Consider the following 6,179-nt stretch of genomic DNA (forward strand, 5'->3'; position numbering starts at 1 on the left):
TTGCTGCATATTTAATGATGTAGATACATTGCCACTAATAGAACTTAGGGCCTGTTTGGAACCTGAGTTTTTTGGGAGTTTGTCTAAAACTTTACTGTAGTGCACTGTAGAAGTTTTTGAAAAAATTTTGTAGAAATTTTTGTAAGGTGAAAAACTTTTTTTTTTCTTTCCTTTTTTTTCTTTTTTTTTTCTCTTTCCCTTTCTTTTTCTTTTTCTTTTTCTTTCTTTCCTTTTTCTTTTCTTTCCTTTTTTTTTCTTCTTCTTCTTCTTTTTCTTCTTCTTCCCCGTCACCTGCGCACCCCCAGCAGCAACTCCACCTCCCGGCTGCCCCGCCTTCCCCCTCCCCCCGCCATCCCCCTCTGCCCGGCCTTCCCCCTCTCCCCTGCTGCCCCCATCTACGCCGCCCCCCTCTGCCCCTTCCCCCTCCCCCCTCTGCCACCCTTTACCCTTCCCCTGTGCCCCTTCCGCCGCCCCCCTCGCTGCCCCCGTCTGCCCCTTCCCCTTTCCCCCGCCTTCCCCCTCCCCCCTCCGCCACCCTCTGCCCTTCCTCCTGTGCCCCTTCCGCCACCCCTTCCGCCCCCCTCGCTGCCCCCGTCTGCCCCTTCCCCCTCTCCCCTGCCGCCCCCCTCTGCCCCTTCCGCCTCCCCTCTCTGCCCCCCTCGCCACCTCCATCTGCCCCTTCTCCCTCTACCCCGCCTTCCCCCTTTCTCCCGCCGCCCCTTCCCTCCTCTGCCCTCCTCGCCGCCCCCCTCTGCGCCGGACGTAGAGAGAAAAAAAAAGACAAGAGAGGATGATGGCAGGGGAGGAAGAGGGGGAGAGGGAAAAAAAGGGGGAAAAAAAATTCTTGTCCGGCACCGGAAATTGGTGACGGAGCCGGCAATGGAGGTGGTGGTGGGGGAGGAAGAAGAAGAAAAGGGGAAGGGAATTTTTTTTTGTTGTGTTTTGGATATTTTAAGTGTGTAGGTTAAAAACTTTTGATAAGTTTTTTGGAGTTTCTGTAGCAAAAGTTGTTAAAAAACTAGTTTTATACAAACTTGGTAAAAAACCAAGCTTCCAAACAGGGCCTTAGTTTCGAGCCACTCTAACATTGAAATTAGAGTTCAGTGCTTGGGAAGCTAGAACCATTTTGAAAAGTATATTTAGTCTATGGGATTGATTGGTGAATTATTTAATCCATTATTAGTAATGATATTTTATTGAAGCCAGTGGACACTAGCAGCATTTTTGATAGGAGAAAAGTAGGTCTGGCTAAAATTTGTGATATAAATTGATTTGTGCAATTTGAAAACTGATGTATTAAAGCCTTCCTACAACTAAAAGTGTATGTGAAAGTAATCCTCAACTATTTCATATATATACTTTTTCTTTCGATATAACACTTTCCACTCTTCTTCCCAACTTTACTTGTTTCTGGTCCTCCTAATTGCCAAAATGTTAGATTTTGGATTTTGATGCATTGTGAAAGCCTCTGTACCCATGCATGAATAACTTCTTAAGAAGCATATGTTGTAAGGCAGCTGCCCAGCAATGAGAGAACCATACTCTTCCATCTCCAGTGCAGTAATCCTTTTCGACAGCCAAAAATAATGAAACAAAAAGAAGAAAAACGAAAGAATGTAACTTGTGGTTATCACCAATGGTAATTGTGGTTATTTTGTTTGTTGTCATCTCGTAAATAAATCTTATGCTGTTTCTGCTTTGGTAGATCATTTTGTCCCCCGTGCTGCAATGACTGTAATACCTACTGCTCAAAAGGAAATCAAACAATGGTTTCAAGTAACTCTTGTATCGAAACGAAGATTGTGGTTGCCTGTACTGTATAAACCTATGAAAAGTAGGATCTTGCACATATTTCTCTCACAAACCAACTAGAACCTCTTGTATCGAAACTTATTTGATTTTCATATTTAGAATGCCTGTAGAACGAGAACCCCTTTCAGATGACCATTCAATATTTATAACAAAACTGTATTGCTCAAATAATTTTACTCTGTTTAGTATTTCACTAATTTTCATTCTCACCATGATCGTTAACCAACCATTAACTGGGCATATATACAATATATTTAATCACAACGGTAGACACCACCTTGTATGTCATCACATCAACGAAGTCTGGTCGATCTCAGGCGAGGTAAAAATTTTACAGGCAAGAAACATTTCCAGCCGAGTTGCTGTAAATTGTAACGTAATGGGATCTGTAGTAAGCTGCTCAGTACGTTTCATAGGCATCTAAACAAGGGAATCGCAGTACAAAAAGTGTACGGTTTGGTTTGCTTTCTTTTTATCGAAGAATCATGGGTTTGCTGGGATATGAACGCACGTTCCCATTCCCCATCCATCACTAGTGTTAATTCCATACTTTATAGTAGCACAACACAAAAATACAGGCGTATATGATACAGCAGGAATCAAAGCCTAAAAAAGACCACGTCAAGGAAGGAAAAGAAGCATCCGGAATGCCACCCAATTTTGTCAGCCTTGAGAAGACTAAAATTTCAGTGCTAAGGCCAATTCTGTTCAAGCCTCAGATGGCATTTTCATCAACTAACTACCATCCGAGAAGGCAAATAGCCACTCTGTTCGGCAAGGAGTTCCCCGGTTAGTCCTCCTCTTTTTTTTTTTTGGGGTGTCCCTTTTTAATCAGCAAACCAGTCATGTCTTTTCCTCTAGGATTGCTCCTTAACGAAAGCTATCAACATGAATCTTAATGAAGCGCTTCACAGATACCTTTTCTTTAGTCAAACATTTAACCTACAATGTCATACTAGGAAAATCCTTTATCAAACAATCAGACCAATCAGACTCCTGATAAAGGCCGAACATCATATTAGGACCAGGTTTCTGATGAATCAACCTGGGATCAGATTCCTAATGAATCAACCTCAAATTGGTTCCAAGCAACTGACGAAAATTCAACACTAGATTAGACCCAAACAACTGAAGTCCAAACTCTAGAAGATGATGAAAATCCATTCTTGATTCCTGGAGATCCTGCTATGCACCCTACTACTCAACCCTTTTACATGAAACTCAGAGATAATGCCTTTTCATGACTCTAGGTAGAATACCATTCTTACGGAAATGACTGCAAAGAATCTAGGATCAGAAACTTTGATAGTGTATTTTTTAACCATGATACTGGTGAAAGAATCTCAATCTACCTCATACGCAAATACAACCATGTCAGAATAAGAGATTCAAGCTATTCTGCTCAAACCCTGAAAGAACAATGTTTCATGAAAAAGAGGAATATTCAAAGAATGATTCTCAACAAGTACTGGCTCAAGAAATGGGGAGTCAACGCACAACATTACAAGGAATGGATCAAAAAAACATTAGAAGAGTTATCAGCAACTATTTGCTAAAAACAAATGCTTCTGAAAGACATTCAAACTGTCTCAAATGAATTAAGAGCAACAAAATCAACAAGAAAAATCTCACTATAGCACCGGAAGTCATTATAATGGTCCGGTAAGTTACTACAAATATGGCAGCAAAATCGCACTATACATTGTAGTGTGCACTGTAACGGTACTATACATTGTAACAAACAATAAAAATCACTATAGCCGGTACTGCAGTAATACGAAAAAATTGCTATAAATACCTCTCAATCCCAACACAACTCTTAGACAACTCTTCTTCAAATTCTTTCTCTCTCTAAACTTGAAAAACTCTCCTCCTTCTCTCTAGAATACAAATTAGTTAGGTTTCAAACTTAAGGAATAAGTTTCGATCAAGGATCAAGCAAGTTTCAAACTTGTAAGTTTTTCTTTCAAACTTTTATTCAATAACATTTTGTTGAATGGTCGGCTAAACCACCTAGGATGCATATTCACTTACTTGTTTAGATGTTCTATTTATATTCATAGATCTCATTACTGGATATAGTACCTGATCTGTTAGTGGCAATCCAACTGCGATCCACTTCCTTACTCTTATTATTTATGTTCATTATTTTTCTGGTTTAAGGGGCTAACCCCTCATCCCGCCATATATATGTGTGTGTGTGGGGCAATTCATACTCCTAGTCAAAACCTATATTGAAGAAAAGTCAACTGGATTAAAGGGAGAGGATCTCACATCTAAACCAAAGGAGTACACTACTACACATCCTTTGAATTTTTGGTAAGTGCAAAGCTTTGAACTCTTGACTTGTAGTCAGGCCTACACCTTATGCTTCATTTGGTGACCAACTCACCCAAAACTAAAAGGAGTTGGCTTTATAGTAGATATATATGCTTCATAGTGGAATTGCACCTTGTGTTTCGCGTGATGACCCACTCATCTAAAGAGATATCTAGTGGCTACTACATAAGCTTGGCAGTGGAATTGTGAAGTACAATTCATGGCCCAAATCAAGGTGAGCTTTCCAAATTTCGGACTTTGACAATAAAAACAAATGAATTTAAATTTAAATTGAATGACTCGGATTGATCTTAGCTATTATATTTATGGCTTGACGTGGATGATCAAGCATACTATGTAGGTGCAGAAGTTCTTGATCTAGCTAGTTTGACCGTACCCTATTTCTACTACATCTAATTAACATGCTTATTTAATGCAGTTCACTTAGTGTGAATTATTCCTGTAATATTGTCGATTGGACTTCTTTTGTTGTCTATAAAACCTTGGGGAATTGTTTTTTATCCTTGATATGGATTGGGGTACACTGGTGCATCATCTCACACGCATATCAGCCTAATCTATATTCCATATATGGCCCCAGCGTGCTTGTGAAATGTGGCAACTGTGTACCCAATCCATAATAGGCCCTCCCTGGGAAATTCCATACGCTCACTCTTCAATGTGTTGGTGACCTCTAAAACGCGTAATTTGAGGTGTAAAGGAGACTAATGTATTTGGTCTCTGATGGCATGGCCTTAAAAATTCTTAGTCCCACGTGAAACAAATTCTAATAGTCTTCCACATCTATTATGGTCATGAGAAAAAGATTGTTGTTAACTTTTAAATTTTTAATCACCTAAAGAGGGTGCTCGCTCATGTACTTTTTTTTTTTTTTTTGGCCGACGGAGTGGGTGTCCGAGTCAATTCTTACGGGACCTGATTAATCCCACTCCGGCCCGGGAGGAGAGGCCCCATCCCCCCTAACACGATAACTACGGAACTCACACCCTTGCGGGCACTGGACACCAACTTCTAAAGAGGCTTGTTGAGACCAATCGAGTTGCCCATGAGAGGCAGACAATTTGGTGGGAGACAAGGATTGAACCCCTGACCTCCCACCCCACCAGGAGAGGTGGTGGCCACTGAGCTTTAGGCAAGTGCCTTCGTGTGATAAACGTTATTTCGGCTCAATAAAGCGTGCTACTATTATTTTGTTTGGTAAGAACCCATTCATTTCAATTTATTAAGTCAAAGGAAGAGTTTTCGTTATTTTAAATCTCTTAATGATTGGGGTCACTTCTATTGTGCACCCTTCAATTATACCTCAATTTCTACTTTTGCTCCTTTAAGTATAAATGGGGATACTTTAGTGCTTAAACTATAAATACCGTCTCATTTAAGTACAACCATTAATGAAATCCCTAAAACTAACAAAATACTTGTAACAAGCAGAAAATAACATTAAATAATAACCAAAAAAGTTCTAAAATTAGAGGAAAGAAAGAATTTTAAGAACCAAAATGACAATCGAGATATAGTATCAGGACTAAAATGTCACAAATTAGAGTTTAGCGGTCAATGTGAGAATTGGGGTATAATTTATGAACTAAAGCGTCCCAACTTATAATTTAAGAACCAAAGTGTAAATCAAAATATAATTGCAGGGTGTAAAACAAAATTAACCTTAATAATTATTGTGCCACCTTTTTGTATCCTTCTTCACAAACTATCTGCGTGCCTTCAGCCTTGCCCGAGCTGTACCATCTTTGTTTTTTAACTGCAACTATAACCATCACTCACAAGTTGAAATTCGAGGGGTGGAAGAGTAAGAAAAAAAATGATTTGAGGCAAAATAGTAAATATATATACTTGAAGGAACAACCATATATTATCAGTAAAATTTTAGAGGTGTAAAATGGATTTATTTGTTAAAATATAGCTGAAAAATTTAAACCTTGAGAAAAAAAAAACCTAAGATAATTCAGAATTTCTAGGGTGGTAGCAGCCCCTCGTCACTAAAATTCCACTCAAAATGTAGTTCAACCAAC

The 6,179-nt window shown here is 39.4% G+C and overlaps 1 long non-coding RNA gene across 1 annotated transcript; it reads left to right on the plus strand.

Annotated features, from left to right (window-relative positions):
* Positions 1–3,647: 3,647 nt before the first annotated feature.
* Positions 3,648–4,654, plus strand: LOC140013841 (uncharacterized). Its single transcript, XR_011820660.1, has 2 exons — positions 3,648–3,765; positions 3,976–4,654. It is a non-coding gene; the product is annotated as an uncharacterized lncRNA (long non-coding RNA).
* The last annotated feature ends 1,525 nt before the right edge of the window (positions 4,655–6,179 follow it).

Source organism: Coffea arabica, chromosome 8c (assembly GCF_036785885.1).
Source record: "Coffea arabica cultivar ET-39 chromosome 8c, Coffea Arabica ET-39 HiFi, whole genome shotgun sequence".
Classification (NCBI taxonomy): domain Eukaryota; kingdom Viridiplantae; phylum Streptophyta; class Magnoliopsida; order Gentianales; family Rubiaceae; genus Coffea; species Coffea arabica.